The 16,511-nt window shown below is 39.9% G+C and overlaps 1 long non-coding RNA gene across 1 annotated transcript in view; it reads right to left on the reverse strand.

Annotated features, from left to right (window-relative positions):
- Positions 1 to 8,350: 8,350 nt before the first annotated feature.
- LOC138128565 (uncharacterized) overlaps positions 8,351 to 16,511 on the reverse strand; it is a 275,295-nt gene continuing 267,134 nt past the window's right edge. Inside the window, exon 2 of the long non-coding RNA XR_011158772.1 lies at positions 8,351 to 13,530. This is a non-coding gene — a long non-coding RNA (uncharacterized lncRNA). The remainder of the gene's footprint in view (positions 13,531 to 16,511) is intronic.

Genomic DNA, 16,511 nt, shown 5'->3' on the forward strand with positions numbered 1-16,511 from the left:
TTTCCATTTTTAAATACACACATGTCTTGTAAATGTCAGAATGTTGAGAACAACAGAGCCGTTCCCACGAAGGGTTTCCTGGAATTTAAGACCGTTGCCAAATCGCAAAATTAACTTCTTTAGTTTCTTTCAAAAGGCCATGTGGTATTTCTCTAAGTTATCAGGGTGGCGAGACGCCCACCACACTCGACCAGTCGACCAAGCAAGGCATTCATTGGCATACGAAAAGATAAATAATTTAATTGTTGTTTAAAATTGGATGAAAATAGAGATATAACGATAAATAAATTAATACATCCGTTTAGAAAGGAGTCGCCGTGTATTTTGAGTGACAAAAACAAAAGTTAACTAGAATTAACGACGTTGATAATAATTCAATTGGTCTGAGTTGTTGTAGATGATGTTTCATTTAAATTTCACATAAGATTTTACATTAAATAGGAAGCTTTGTTCGGGGTTGCTAAATCCATATAGTAAAATTTGTTAATTAGTTTAAATCCTTGTAAATCGGTCGAATCGTTTAAAATATTCGCAAATGAATTGGTCCACTAGAATTTGGTGTCTGCGATTTAGATTTTAAACCCAGCGTCGCCAGCCAAGGGTGGTCCAATTAGTTAAGGGGGCGAAAGACACGTTACAGATCGAGGCTTTTAAGTAAGATATCAGATTACACTTGCACGTGTGGTCAGTCGTGGGAAAAATTTAGCGAAATTAATAAATTCTTGTTTAAACAAAGTCAAGTTACAAACCCACTATTTTAGAAAGACGCGCTGTATTTTTCTGAACATTTTGATATCCAATTTAACCCTAATTTAAGCTGTAGTAATCGTAATTCTGATGTACAAACCAATTTTCTTTATTTAATCATTGTAAGCAAATCTTGCACCGTACGATTACTGCCCATTTACTAACATAGTTTTACAAGGGAAGTAGGTAGAAATTTCTGTAGGAAAAACGTAGATAATCGTGAAAATGTAAAAATAGTACCGCTCTAGTACTGGGGGCGACATCTAACAGGGGGTAGTACTACGAAATTTACAGTTTTCTTACGTCTTTCTTCCATATGCTTTCCGTAAATTTAAACAAACAAAATTTGTTGTTCCATTCATTAACCATCTTCAGTTCAACAATTAGTTGCAGACAGAACAACAACTAATTTTGGAGTTTAATTTCTCTTTCAGCGTAATTGGGGTTGATTCGCTATCGTTACTATTGTCACATGTGTGGACCGTTTGGGTGGTCTTTGACCGTTCGGGTGTTTTTCTAAAGAACCCCCCCGCTCGCTCTGTGGTCACGATTGGGTCCAACATATTCGTAGATATGCAGCGCCGGCCGAAAATCAGTCAGTCTTGGTTAAACTTGACTACCCGCTTTTTCGTTTGATTTCCGACCCGAAACATCTGCGACAGTGCACCTCCTTGTCGGAGCGCCGACATCCCGAACGCGGCAACCAGGTCGCCCGCCTACGACGTCGATTCTTATTGGAGTCACTTCGATACAAGTGGACATCGCACTTGTCACCGGAACCGAGATTGGTTAGAGTTTGTACACAAACAGTTCCGGTGGTAACACTATGTTGTATTATATTGTCCAATGGACAAACAAATTGTAGGTTTAATAATGTTGATATTGCGAATCGAAAAACCACCCTAACTAGGAAACAATAATATTTTTAAGCGAGTTAAACGAGGTTTGATCGAATGTCAATGCGTCGTAAGAGTCAAATTTGCATAATTCCACACATGTGGAAAATGAGTAACAAGGGAAGGGGGGTAGGCGAGTTAGCGTCCCCTATTTAAAGTTTTGGCACATTTGTCTTGAGGAATTCGGTTTTTGACTGTCTTTCTAGCTAGTCGATATCCGTGTGTCTACCTTGGCGATTTTGTTTAAATTTTCCAAATTTAAACTAATTCTTTTATTAAATCACTTTAACTTCGTTAAGAGTGCCCAGTGCTAATAAATAAGTTAGTGCCAGTTCAAACAACAGGTGCCGACGATCAACCAGGGTGTTAAACTTTCTAGGTAAGCCCGAGAAAGGGTTATATTATTTTGATTAATTAACTTTATGTCAAAATTTACTTGTTTTTCGTTGGACTTATTTATTTATCAGTCATTCACCATGGAATATTTAATTTCAATTTATTCAATAATTTGAAGTAATCAAAATCCAAATTTAAAGTAATTTTCCAAGTTTCGAGGTATTTGAAGTTAATGTTTAAAGCTAGAGGTAGTTAGCAACAAATGATTCTATTTGCGATGGAAAGGGGCCGCAACATTTTGGTTGTCGGATCACTTAAATTACAAATTTAACTTATCTGATCCTTTTATTCGACATTTTTTATATTAAATTCTTTACTCTGAATTTGAGTGTAACCACCAGTCAGGGATTTTGAAACTTAACAGTCAATTACTAAGTTATAACTAAATCGTTCCTGAATTTTCTCAACTGGTGCCCTCAGATCGAAATTTCTAGTTATAAACTTTAGGGAGATAGAATAATTGGTTGCATATTCAATATAGGGTAGAGTAGGGCTATTTCTCTCCCGCGTCGTGTTTAGGCGATCAAAGCAAAATTATTGTTTTGCACCAATTGCACCTGAAATTATAGGCGCGTTTGTCGGCCACCAACGATGAGGAGAGTCGTGGTTCCCGGGGACCCTCTTCTCCAACTTTACTAGGTCTAAGACACGGTGTCAGGTCGTAGTTTCCGACCGTGGACTTAGAATGGGCGTCGTAATTCCCGCTCCAACGACATGTAGTATGTATGTGTGGGCTACCACGAGGACAAACGAGACAAAATAACCATCCCGGTTACCTGTAATAAACTGGTGTCGCGTACGACAAAGTTCTGTACAAGTCTCTGTCGAAGCTCGTGGACGAAAATTTGTGAGAGAAATGACACCTACAGTCATTCAGATTAATTTGCGAGGACTTGTGTATCCGGGTTTTGTTCGGAAGTTGTGATTGGGGTTTAAGCACCGGACTTTTACCGGAAGAGGTATTTCGGCACTAGGGCGTAATAGTTAAATGCGATTCTGTATTAAATGCCGCGAGCATGTTACCTTCCGACTCTGGTAAAAGTCTAACTTAGTAAACGCGATATTAAATGTTGCTTGGGTGATATAAGTTCGAACAAGTTACCTGAAGGTTAGGGCAGATTTGCCGTACGTAAATAGGGTTGCATAAAAATGGGGGTTACAGCAAAATCAAACTTTTTCAAATCTAAATTGGATAACATAAAATATCATCAGGTGAAGACGGACGCCTTAATCATCTGTCTAAATTCATGATCACAATTACAACGAAAGTCTCTTGCGAATTTGATTACAAACATAACCTCAAAAATAATTTCAACACAGGGCAAAATTTGATCAAACCCGCAGAACTCATCCATTTTTGTAAACAAGGCTTCGAAATATTTTGTAATAAAGTAATTGTGGGGAAACTTGTGTTTAAATCCCTTCCTCCATGCGTTTTGACACTACTTTGTCTCCGAATTTGTGTTACGACTACTCAGTATTGCCTAATAGGCCTTAAGATAGAACATCATCATCACTATAAAGGTGACTATCGACGAAAAATAAACACAACGTAGGTAAGTGAAAATAATAAGTATAAAGGGCTACTAGACGAGCCAAATAGATTAGTATATCAAATTGAGAGTTTAAAAGATAGATTAACAGTTAAAAATGCAAAAATTTACGACATCATCACGATCAAAATGGATGGTCTCACTACAGTACCTTACATAACAATTTTTTTGAGAAAATGGCAATTTTTATTTCAAAAATTTAATTTAATTTTTAATGTAATTTTTTTTTGTATGGGTTTATTTAAAACAGAAGGTTTATTTTAATCGACCAAACAATCTAGAAGATTTACTGCAGCGAATTCGCTCTAAAATGGAAAGAAAAGCCCTGACATTATTGAGCGCAGTGCACAAAGTGTCGATAAGTGCCAAATGGTTGGCAGGAAATAATTTCAACATTTGCGTTAAACTTTATTGTTAACCTTAGATGGTTGTTTGAATTTGTTTGAGGTCAATTAAAATTTTTACATTAAAAATTATTTTTTTTTTTAATAAAATTTGCATTTTCTCAAAAAAAATGTTATGTAAAGTACCAATTGTTTCCATTCATCGTTTAGGTAGTCGGTAGGTCTATCAGAAAGAGATGAAAAAAGTGAGGGTTGCCATTTAAAAAAATTGGTGATGACGTCATTGCGCAAAAACCAATGACGTCATTTAAACAAGTTGTACGTCACGGAATGGTATTTTTCAAAATAAAATCGACCTGTCCGAGCGATTTTCCAAAAAACACATAACGCTACTATGAATTTTGTTCCAAACTTTATGTTCACACTGTATACGCATACTAGAACTCCACTCCATATCCTTGTCTTCGAAATGTAATTTTAAAATACCTTTCTGCTCCACCGTCCAGTGTAGCTAGTGAGCAACTCTTTAGAGCTGCTACTCGAATTTTCGCAGAACGTAGAAGCAATTTATTAGGCGAAAGTGCTGAAAAGCTTTTGTTTTTAACTTATAATATAAGACTGTTTAATTTCGGCTATCAATAATATTTTGACATAACTCTTAAGTTTTTTTGTCCATTTGCCAAGTTTTTAGATTTAATGTTTGGAATATTAGTCTTTGTTAATCTTTTTTATTTTAGAGAGTTTATTTTATTTGACTGTTATTGAGTTTAAGTATATTTAAATGTTATCCAAATAAAAAGAAGCACAATTTTGATTTCAAATTCTCTTAAACAACCTACTCTCTAAAAGAGGTTCGGTTTCGGTTTCGGTTTCGGGTGTAAAACCCAGTTTCGTTCGGACACTACAGCAGACATTCCTGTTTATATACGGTGAAACATCCAGAAATATTGTAATAGAAAATATTGTGAAATGTCTTCGACAAATAAGGGTACGTTTATATTGGAGCTACGATGAGCGATAAAAGCGGCGACAAGAGAGAACTGTCATGGTTTTCAAATGGCAATTCGCTTTTATCGCCGCTTTTATCGCTCATTGCAGCTCCAACATAAACGTTCCCTTAGGCCTCACACAACAGAAGCAGAGATCCAAAAGAAATGGAACGGATTGAGAAATACACACATCATAGCGTAGCTGGAGATGATACCGTAAGTTTAAGAGTGCATCATAAATACTTAACCGTAAAACATCTTATTTAGGTATATTTTGGTATTTCCATAAGTTGGAATTTTTGAACGATCATTTAAATATGAGAAGTTCTAAAAGCAATCTGGCAATAACAGACAGGAGACAGAAGTCTTCCTTGTTGAATGTAGCATAGACGACACAGATAATATCACAATTGCAACAGAATCGGAAGATTCACATGGTCAATCGTTTGTATCTGAAGACTTCAATACTGTTGAAAACCAAGAGAATAATTGTTCTGATAGAGAATTCAGTACACCTAGTTAAAGCACTCTCAAAGAGAGTTGCCTGACCAGAACAAAGTCCGACGAAAGAAAGGAAAAAAGCATGACAATGATGACACTATGAGCTGTTTAAAAGCATTAACAGACGCAGCTTCAAAATTAGTTGAAATGTCAGTAACACCTGATGATGCTGCCAATACTGGTGATGATAATGAGGATGTTCTGTTTGGGAAATATTTTACGTTTCTTCTAAATCATGATTCACAACATATTAAGAGAAGGAAAATTTTATAACAAGTTTTTTTTTTTTTTAGTGTTGAGTGAGTTATTTTAGTTGTTCCCTGTTTCTTAATTTGCGTGTTTCAACAATGGGGAATCGAAAAAATTATAAAAAAGTCCATATACATCATCACGTCGTCGTAATCGTGGAATAGCTCAACTGAACAGATAAGAAATATTAGAAACCAATTACTCACTTTTTTTATGTGGTGTCGAATTTGGCACGGTACATTTCGGAAGGAAAGGAAAAAAGACACAAGTCAGAAATTCATTACTTTAAATATTAGGTAAATTCTGTTGCAAAGACGTGGAATATACATTTTCATAGCTTTTCAGATTCAAGCGTACATTGACTATAGAACCTGTCCATGAATTAGAAAATGAAGAACCCTCATTATTTGCTGATTCTGATATTGTGAACATAAATCATTCCAATGATTTCAACACTCCGTATGAAAGCAATAACGATGAATATGTTTTCCTTTTTCTCTTATTTTGCAAAATAGTAAATGAGTTCCATGTAGGAAACATCATCCAGAAGAACCCCATTGTAGTTCAACGCAATTAATAGTTGCCAAATCTAAAAATGATAAAGATGATATTCCATCACAAAAGTTTATCATTAAAAGCAGACGTTTGGTAGCACTCGATTACTTTTTAGGGCAAATATTATCTTGTAAAAGTCACGGGGGGTGTGATTGCAATATAACCGATTTGATTGTTATTAAGGAAAATATAATCGGTGTAAAGACCATAATAACTCTAAAATGTACAATGTGTAATATTTTAATGGACATATCTACGGATTATAAAGATGGTACACAACTGAATGTTAATAATGCAGCGGCTTTGGGAGTAATCATTTGGCATCGGATATTCAAGTGCTAATGAATTGATGTCCGTATTAAATGTACCTTTTATGGCCTACGGTACTTTTAACAGCTGTGTAGGCAATGCAATTTATAAACTTTTTTGGAAACAAATAGAGCAAAATGGTAAAGACATTGGCAAGAATACATGGAGAAGTCGATTCTGATGGAACACCTAAAATAATCGTTAATTGCTGACGAGACCTGGTCAAAAAAGTCATATAATGTTAACTATAACGCCTTATCGGGAGTTGTAAGTATTCTTATTTTGGTACTTATCAATATGACCGGTAACATTACTACAAAATGTTGCAAGCAACATGTTGCCAATTGTTGCCTTGGTGTATTGCCGGCAACATGTTGCCAATTGTTGCCTTGGTGTAAGACCGCCTTAACGCCTTATGAAAAATGATTATAGTCGCTTTTCTTTTGCACCAAAACTCAGATCAGTTCGGCTCACTTATGTACGTATTCCTTCTGCTTTTGCTCAGAAAAATGAAGTGAGAGTTTTAGTTCTCTCCTTCCCGATGCTGCACCACCTCGACAGCAGGTGCAGATAACTGAGAATTCACTCACTTTGTCACATCGCTGGTGAAGGAAAAAGTAAAGTGCGCCATCGCCTAATTTTAGGTTATGTTTGGTATAAAGTGTTTGGTTAAATATAATTTTAAAAAATAACAAATGCAAGATGTATTGGGTGTTTTTTTTTAACTTCACCTACTAGTAGGCGTTGAAGGGTCGATTGTGAACGCAACACTCGTATAAAACGTAAGATTTAAACGGATCCGCGAAGCTACACAGTACAAAAAATGGGTGGATCATGAACGATGCTGGAGATGTTCTCTGCTGCGACACAGGTATTGCATAAAATGAATGAAGTAGTCTAGAGTTGAAATACGACGTCTCGGTACCAAATAATTTGATTGCTTTTAATGAAGGAGATGTTTATACGAGAATGTGCAGGTAACATTTCACAACTAAAATTTTGCGCTAGGTACTGTTACGTTATAATTACTCTCCCAAAACTGGGCAACCCTGTTACCGGTAACGAATTCGGACTGTTCAGGGGTATAACGAACAGGTCGTGGGCTTCGTGGCGGTTTACATTGTGGAACCACGAGTATCGTCGACTGAGCCTGAAAAATGATGAGAACTGCCCGGAGTACGGGAAATGACACATAGAAATTCATGGAAGAAAGGTTTTATTCACACGCTTGGTTTATGAAAAGCACAAGTACAAGTCAGTGAATTTTAGAAAAAGGAACCAAACTTTTAACCTACTACGACTCGACAAAATTTAAATGTAACAATCCTGATTCTGACCCGGACAATAGGCGAGTAATTCTTCTCATTTTTCTGGGTTTCTCACCGGGCCATGCGATTTAAGTCTTCCTCCTCGAAGGCGGTATTTGGACGTTTGTTTAAAATTAAATATTAAGTATTGAAATTGTTGAAAATAAGGGGGAGGAAGGTCAGTCCTTATATCGGGTGCTATACGGTTACACCGCCCTCAGGTGAGGGGTAGGTCGTCGAACTCTTCCTCCTTTCCTTTTGAAAAGTGCTAATTTAATTTTTAAACAAGTTGGAGTCGTTGAAATTATCAATTATCAATCAATTATCAGATGGTGAAGATCAATTTGGATTACAGATCCTTGACCTGGATTGCTAACCTGTCTGTAGAAAAAGATTGTGAGTTATCTGGAATTTACTTCCATAGACTCAATCTAGTAGTTGTTACGGTATTGGAGAAAATCAGCAAGATGGCGCTGCAAATTGAACGAAATAGGGAAAACAAAGAACAGCTGATTTCATTTGTATTTGGATTTAATTTGCCGGTAACAATTGTTGACATTTTACATTATAATAAATGGTTTAAAACAAATTGCAAGTTATAAGAACCACCAAGATCATCAGTTTGCGTTGATTTGTCTACCAAGACCTTTGTCATTGCAACTTTCTGAACCGGCTCTCCAACATTTATGTTTGTCTGTTGTGCTGTTTCTTCATTAACATCAACAGTTGGAGAAAATTTGTCAGCATCAGCAGCGTCACGCAGATCATTTCCTGCTTCTTTTACACCAAAATTTAACCTTCACGAACTACAAAAAAACAACACTAGTTCGGTCAATAAAATTTGTTATTATAGTACCTAAGAAGCGTTACCTATTAGTAGTTTGTCGACATTTTACGGTTTTATTGTGAGTACTGTTACGTTATAAATTACGCCCCAGAAACTGGGCAACCCTGTTACCGGTTACAAATCCGGAATGTTCAGGGGTATAACGAACAAGTCGTGGCTCCGACTCGGTTTACAATGCGAACCACGAGAAACGCCGACCGAAGCTGAAAAATTGGTGAGAACAGCCCGGAGTACGGGAAATGATACACAATCTTCCAACTAATCGTTTATTCAGATGTCAAACAATGAAAATAAAGATATAAATGAAAACGAAAACAACGAAGCCTGACTAGCCCTATGGCGTGTACAAAATTGAATAACCCTAACTCCTCGGAGGGTCCTCCGGGTCCCAGATATTCAACGAACGAGTACCGGCGAAACAGTAAAAAAAATTCCTTTCTTTAGCGAAGGAGGAAGGCCGACTGGTCCTACGTAACGTCGCTATTCGGCTACGCCGCCCGCATAAGCGGGGAGGTCCTCCAAGTCTTCCTTCGCTCCAAAAAAAAATTGAAGTTAAGATGTTTTTCTCCGGTACGGACCGGTGAAGAACCACGCGCAAAAAAATGTTCGGTGAGCGCGATACACAATTCCTGGCGAGGTCACTCACCGATTGATAATCGTTCGTGAATATAAAAACCCGACGGACTTGATAAGGAAATTTTTTTTTCTTAAGTTAGTACGATTAATGAAATGACGCGCCTTATGACAAAACTGCTACTTTAACAGTGGAACAAATTATAATCCTAAACGCGATATACAAATTAATGAATTTGATGGAACTTTTCACCCGTCGAAATAATGAGTGACAATGGAAATTTGACTATAGTTAAATACAAACGCTCAATTAGTTCGACGGAGTGACAAAATACAACCGAAAACTTTGAGAAGCTACGGCCTGTAAAAATTGGGGTGTCACCACTGCTCCCGACTTGCTGGTGGGTAGATCCGGCACCTTCCGGTGAGTCCGGGGACGACCTGGACTGACAGAACTCGACGAGATCCTGATCCGCAAAAGCGTTCGGTCTGGAACCTTCCGTAGTGAAGTCCGTGATCCGCTTGGCGATGTGGGCGGTGGTACTTAGACGAATCGTCTCCAACGGCCCTCGTGAACTCCACTACGTCGTCTCGTCGGCCCTGCAAATTCACTCGATCACTGTCCCCTTGACTCTCCCCAGGCACTCACAACACCACCGGCAAAAGGTCGTGAAAAATCCCCCGCTCTGTCTCTGGTTCCCCCGATTTATAGCTTCCACCCCCTCTGTGCGCAGATTTTTCGGCGGAAGTCCGAGTACGTTTCCGTCGCGATGGATTCTAGAACATTCTAGAAAAATCGCGAAGATTTACAATCGCGCGGCGATTTAAATCGTAACACGCGACCCCCCCTAAAATATAAAAATTGAGCTGGGCGAAATTTTTACAAACCGTGAACCGATAGAGAAAACTGGTGGACCCCCAACGTAGTAAACTCGACCACGGAGTTAAATTACCTTACAAGATGAATGTCCAGTAGATGATTCTGTTCGGGGTGAAGCCCCAGGTCTCTGGAACAGACCTAGCAGTTTGTAGTCCTGCCAGACTGACGCGATCAGAAGGATCGTATGCAAATTATTTAAAACTTGACAACCCAAACATAAAATAACAAAACTCTCCCACACCCCTTGCTGCTATTTAGCCGCAGCCGCTGAAATTTAGTTTCGGAATGATAAGGGGTCCGTTTTACCGTATCTGAAGGAACCGACAGCCACGTCGATATAGCGGCTTGAAACAATAGGCATTTGTGCAAATTGACCCGGTTGCTGGACTGCCCTGAAATTTGGGGTTTACTCCTGAGCGCCTTGATGGTCTGGCTACCCCGTGAGAGACCTCCGCTCGCCCTTCCATCCTCCCAAAGATTTGCAAAGCTGATAACCCATGTGCGGCTGTGTAGCCGTTGCTACCACAACCGAGCACGAATTTCAAAACAACACACGAAAAACCCTGAAGACTGTCAACATTGGTGGGTCAAGTTCGAAATAGCCGCTGGAAACCGTCGGCGCGCTCTTCGCCCGCGTCCCACATTGATGATCGTGCGTTCGTTCCCCCGAGTTGCAAAAATTCAAAAACTGGCGACTTTGTCAAAACCGATTCAATTTCCCGAACGGAACGACATCACGGTGGTAGGTCTTCTTCGTCGCGTGGACGGCGCGAAGATCTAGTGCAAAAGTAAGGAATTAAATCCGCAACTAGGCGTTCGACCACTCTTGGTCTTCCGTGCGTGAGGTTCCAAATCCGCCGCAGCGCTATGGCGCCGAGTTCCTCGACCGTTCAACTTCGGCCCTCCAGAGGACACTCGCCCCTAGTGAACCTCACCACGATTCTCCCTCTTTCGCCCCGGACCGCCCGCGCACCACGCCGACGACCACGCTACCGTCCTCCGGGTCTTTAACCTTGACGACACGACGTCCGAAAATACAACTTTCGTCCCTTGCGAACTAGAAACTCCTCGGATTCACGAAACGCAACAACCAGACAGAAAAATGGAAACGCAAACCGCAACGATTCACTTGTCACCCCAAATGTTGACCACGCGACCGTTCGCTCTTCGACACCGAGCCGAACCGGTGAAAAAAAAAAAATCGCGAAAGTGACCTGCCGCACTCCCAACCAACCTCCCAATGATTTGCAAAAAAACATCGAAAATGGACGAGGACGCTGGCGACATTCACGATCCAACAAGGAAAAAAAAAAAAATGGAAACTCCAAGTCCCGACAAAAGAAAACTCCGGAGTACCAGTGACCGTGAATCTCTGACAACACAAACACGAAATTGCTAAAAATCTGACGACTACTATGAACACGTTAAAATATTTTCACCACCATTTTCTTTTCCGACTTACTCCTTTCTTGTGCAATCCACCTGGTGTGACACAATGTTGTTACCGGTCCGCCGACGTGGGTGAGCAACGGTACCACTGGAGTTCGAAGTCTTCCCCTAGGTTCGGTCGTCTTTGATACCTCGCCCTACTTGTCCTCTCTCCAGGTGGACGAAGACGGCAGCTGCGCTCAGAGGGCCCTTGGTACAATCTCCGTGACTGGGGCTCAAGGTCGGGCTCCCGGGCAAATCCACTGGCAAGCGCGCACCTCTAAAAATAAAACCCCATCACAGAACCAATACCGTAGCCATGGCCAGCTGCGGCTCTCCACCCTGAAGAACCTCCAATTCGGAACTTCTTCGCTGACGACGAACTTCGGTTCCCCTCCGAGAACTCCGAAGGCAATGACACTCCTCCCCCGTGGACTAAGCGGCAATCTCCACACTCAGGCTCCGGGTTGTTGTTGCAGCCCAGTCAGGTTCCAGTGATTTTCCCCCGACGAAACAGAATCAAAGAAGAAATTAGACAAAGTCACAAGAAAATGTTTTCCCGCTCTCCGGTGCAATCAACCCTCAGTCTGCGCTCTCGGGCCGCGCTACCGACGACCGAAGCCCACGAAATTCAAAATGAATCCCGGTTGAGCCCCCAATATTGTTACGTTATAAATTACGCCCCAGAAACTGGGCAACCCTGTTACCGGTTACAAATCCGGAATGTTCAGGGGTATAACGAACAAGTCGTGGCTCCGACTCGGTTTACAATGCGAACCACGAGAAACGCCGACCGAAGCTGAAAAATTGGTGAGAACAGCCCGGAGTACGGGAAATGATACACAATCTTCCAACTAATCGTTTATTCAGATGTCAAACAATGAAAATAATGATATAAATGAAAACGAAAACAACGAAGCCTGACTAGCCCTATGGCGTGTACAAAATTGAATAACCCTAACTCCTCGGAGGGTCCTCCGGGTCCCAGATATTCAACGAACGAGTACCGGCGAAACAGTAAAAAAAATTCCTTTCTTTAGCGAAGGAGGAAGGCCGACTGGTCCTACGTAACGTCGCTATTCGGCTACGCCGCCCGCATAAGCGGGGAGGTCCTCCAAGTCTTCCTTCGCTCCAAAAAAAAATTGAAGTTAAGATGTTTTTCTCCGGTACGGACCGGTGAAGAACCACGCGCAAAAAAATGTTCGGTGAGCGCGATACACAATTCCTGGCGAGGTCACTCACCGATTGATAATCGTTCGTGAATATAAAAACCCGACGGACTTGATAAGGAAATTTTTTTTTCTTAAGTTAGTACGATTAATGAAATGACGCGCCTTATGACAAAACTGCTACTTTAACAGTGGAACAAATTATAATCCTAAACGCGATATACAAATTAATGAATTTGATGGAACTTTTCACCCGTCGAAATAATGAGTGACAATGGAAATTTGACTATAGTTAAATACAAACGCTCAATTAGTTCGACGGAGTGACAAAATACAACCGAAAACTTTGAGAAGCTACGGCCTGTAAAAATTGGGGTGTCACCACTGCTCCCGACTTGCTGGTGGGTAGATCCGGCACCTTCCGGTGAGTCCGGGGACGACCTGGACTGACAGAACTCGACGAGATCCTGATCCGCAAAAGCGTTCGGTCTGGAACCTTCCGTAGTGAAGTCCGTGATCCGCTTGGCGATGTGGGCGGTGGTACTTAGACGAATCGTCTCCAACGGCCCTCGTGAACTCCACTACGTCGTCTCGTCGGCCCTGCAAATTCACTCGATCACTGTCCCCTTGACTCTCCCCAGGCACTCACAACACCACCGGCAAAAGGTCGTGAAAAATCCCCCGCTCTGTCTCTGGTTCCCCCGATTTATAGCTTCCACCCCCTCTGTGCGCAGATTTTTCGGCGGAAGTCCGAGTACGTTTCCGTCGCGATGGATTCTAGAACATTCTAGAAAAATCGCGAAGATTTACAATCGCGCGGCGATTTAAATCGTAACAGTACCCACTGGTAAATTGTGAGACGGAATCGCTGTGAGTTTCAATTGTCTCACTTGACACCTTTTGCTGTTGTGTAAAAAGCTATAATCATCAAAGCTTCACAAACTTGCCCAAAGGTATAAAATCGGTTGGTAGAAAGTGTTTTGTAATCCCCAATAAAAATATCTCCGAATTTAGCCTGAGTCCCTGAGTCTGCTTGCAAAAAATCGCAACATCTGGACCTGCTGCAAGGGGTTTTAAACAGTTTATTATTAGGGATTGATACCCAACTCTTAGGGGCCAATAAAGCAATTGACTCCATTCTCACTTATTCCTAGAAGCTCTTTAATAGGTTTTCCGATTTTTAAAACTTCCTGCTTGGTATTTTTTAGAGCTTTTCATTGGGAAATAACATCATGGAAATAGTGCAGAGAAATGTCTTTGCTCACTAAATATCACACTGTATCACACTGCGGCACGGAACAATAACACTTTGAGGTACTCGTCATCAGTTCATGCACAATTTATTATGTAAAACAAACGAATTTGGCTATTTTTAGGCGATTGAAATGTATTACCGCCAATACGTAAACATTTGTTTTCCCTATTTCGTTAGTTCAAAAATTACCACCAGAGGTCAGCTACTTCGCTGATTTTCTCCAATATGGTTCAACTTCAGGAGATTTCAGTACATTTTTGCTAACTGTAAACAATTTGTTAGATAAGTTACAAGATAACCATTACAACATTATTGTTGGTGGTGATTTTAATGTTCATTTTAATAAGGGCAATGTTGATAATAACACATATCTCCTAAATGACTTGTTAAATAGTTATGGATAATGTCCACTTGTTCCTTTCCACACTAGAGTTGAAACAACATTACTATCAAGTCTGATTACTCTTTAGCCGTTCAACCACAAGACCTTGCTATAACGGATCATATAGGGCTATTGTTGAATTGGTCAATTAATATACCAGATAGTACTCCAACCTTGAAAACTACACGTCCGATCACAAACTATGGTAAATTCTTATTCTATCACTTGAACTACAACACCAATTGGGACTTCGAATTGCTCGAATGCAATTGCTCGAAGACGAATTGCTCGAAATCAGCTGCTCGAATATGACTTTGCTCGAATTGCAAGTTCCTCGAACGGCAGTTTCTCGAAAGTGTTTGCTCGAAAGTAATTATCATACACAGGATAATGCGGTGATTGTTATTGCAAAGGCCACATCCGTATTGCATTTCATACATTTAAAAAAAAAACTGTTTTACACAAAAATTTTAACTTCTGATTTTTAAACTGATAATTTCTAACACTTATAAACGAAATTACCGAAGAAAAATATGAATTAGATTTTAAATCAAACGATATTAAAAATCTGAAGACTGGTTTATTTATGATATGGGATTTGTAATTGCGATAAGGCGGTAAGGCCGTTACAGATCTTCGGGTGCAGGCATTTGAGATTCCATTATTTTCTCCAAGGCCGCAACAGGTTTTTTTATGAAACAATAAGTTTATGCAATATGCAATTGGGATATAAGGTTAGTAAGTGCATTATAACGGAATCGAAAAAGAAAAATCGCTTATACGAAAAAAAAATGGCTTCGAAGTAATTTTTTTACAGGAATATTTTGAAGGCATTAATGTCATTATTACGCCTAGTCCGTAATTACTAATAATTACTAATTACACTCCAATTACACATTTTCGACCATATAAATTCGAGCAAAACATTTTCGAGAAATTGCAGTTCCAGGAGCTTGTATTTCGAGAAAAGTTACAATCGAGCAATTTCATTTTCGAGCAATTGACTTCGAGCATTTGATTTCGAGCAACTGCATTCGAGGAATTTGCCGGAGACGTGGGACTTCATTGAATCAGACATTGATTCTGATGACAAGTTTACAATGTTTTTGGATAATATATTTTTTAACTACCACACAGCTTTTCCGGAACGACAGCATGTGCACTGTAACAATTAACCAATATTTTCTGTAAACTTCTACAACTCGAGTTTATGCAACAGCAGTTAGACATTCAAAAGCAAAAAATTTAACTTTTGAAAGAAAAAATGGAAATTGACAAAAGAAAGGTTGCAGCCTTGGAGAAACTTGCCAAAAAGTAATTGTACCTGTTTTTGTGATACTGTTAAACAATCAGGTGTTTATTAGAGTAGAGAGTAAGTGTTATTGGGCGCGTTCAGCAGACGAAACAGTTTCAAAACTGTTTCACAATTGTCTGATGAACGTACCGCTCCATGTTTCGCTCCAAACGTAGCGCTACGGAGCGGACGGAGCGTACCTGCAACACTTGCAACACCGCTCCATCGCTATAGCTAGTGCATAATCTCTTGACACGCGAGGTGCGCGGTGGGAGGAGTTTAGCAGGGAGAAGGAGAACTATCGGCAAAGATCGGTTCAGCAGCAATTCAACAACGGCGATTTTTTAGAACGGGTGGGAGCCGTTCGTGACTACTCGTCTGAATTTGGTCTTCTGCGCAACTTTAACTCGCGTGTCAAGAGATAACGCACCAGCTCTACCAATGGAGCGATGTTTGCGTTTGCGCAGTACTCTTCTGAAATGCCGTAAACGTAAATGCGCCAACACTTCAATATTCATTCAGCTGTTTCGAGATAATTACCGGTATACGCTATTGCAGCTTTTTTTTTTGTTGTACATAATACAATAAATTATGGAGATTTTCAAACGCTACAAAGTGGGTAATGAAGAAATTTCTGTACAATGTACAGAAGATGTGCACAATCTTATATGGAACGGTAAGTAAATTTCAGGTGTAATCTTATTACTGTGTTTCTTCTGTTGTAAGCATTCGCGATGGAAATTGTTATTTATCGTTCTTCTTTATTTTTAGAACAACGACAACAAGAGGCAGCATTTGCAAGTACCAGCAGTGCAGGAGCAGAATTTTCAAGCACCA

Source organism: Tenebrio molitor, chromosome 4, assembly GCF_963966145.1.
Source record: "Tenebrio molitor chromosome 4, icTenMoli1.1, whole genome shotgun sequence".
Classification (NCBI taxonomy): domain Eukaryota; kingdom Metazoa; phylum Arthropoda; class Insecta; order Coleoptera; family Tenebrionidae; genus Tenebrio; species Tenebrio molitor.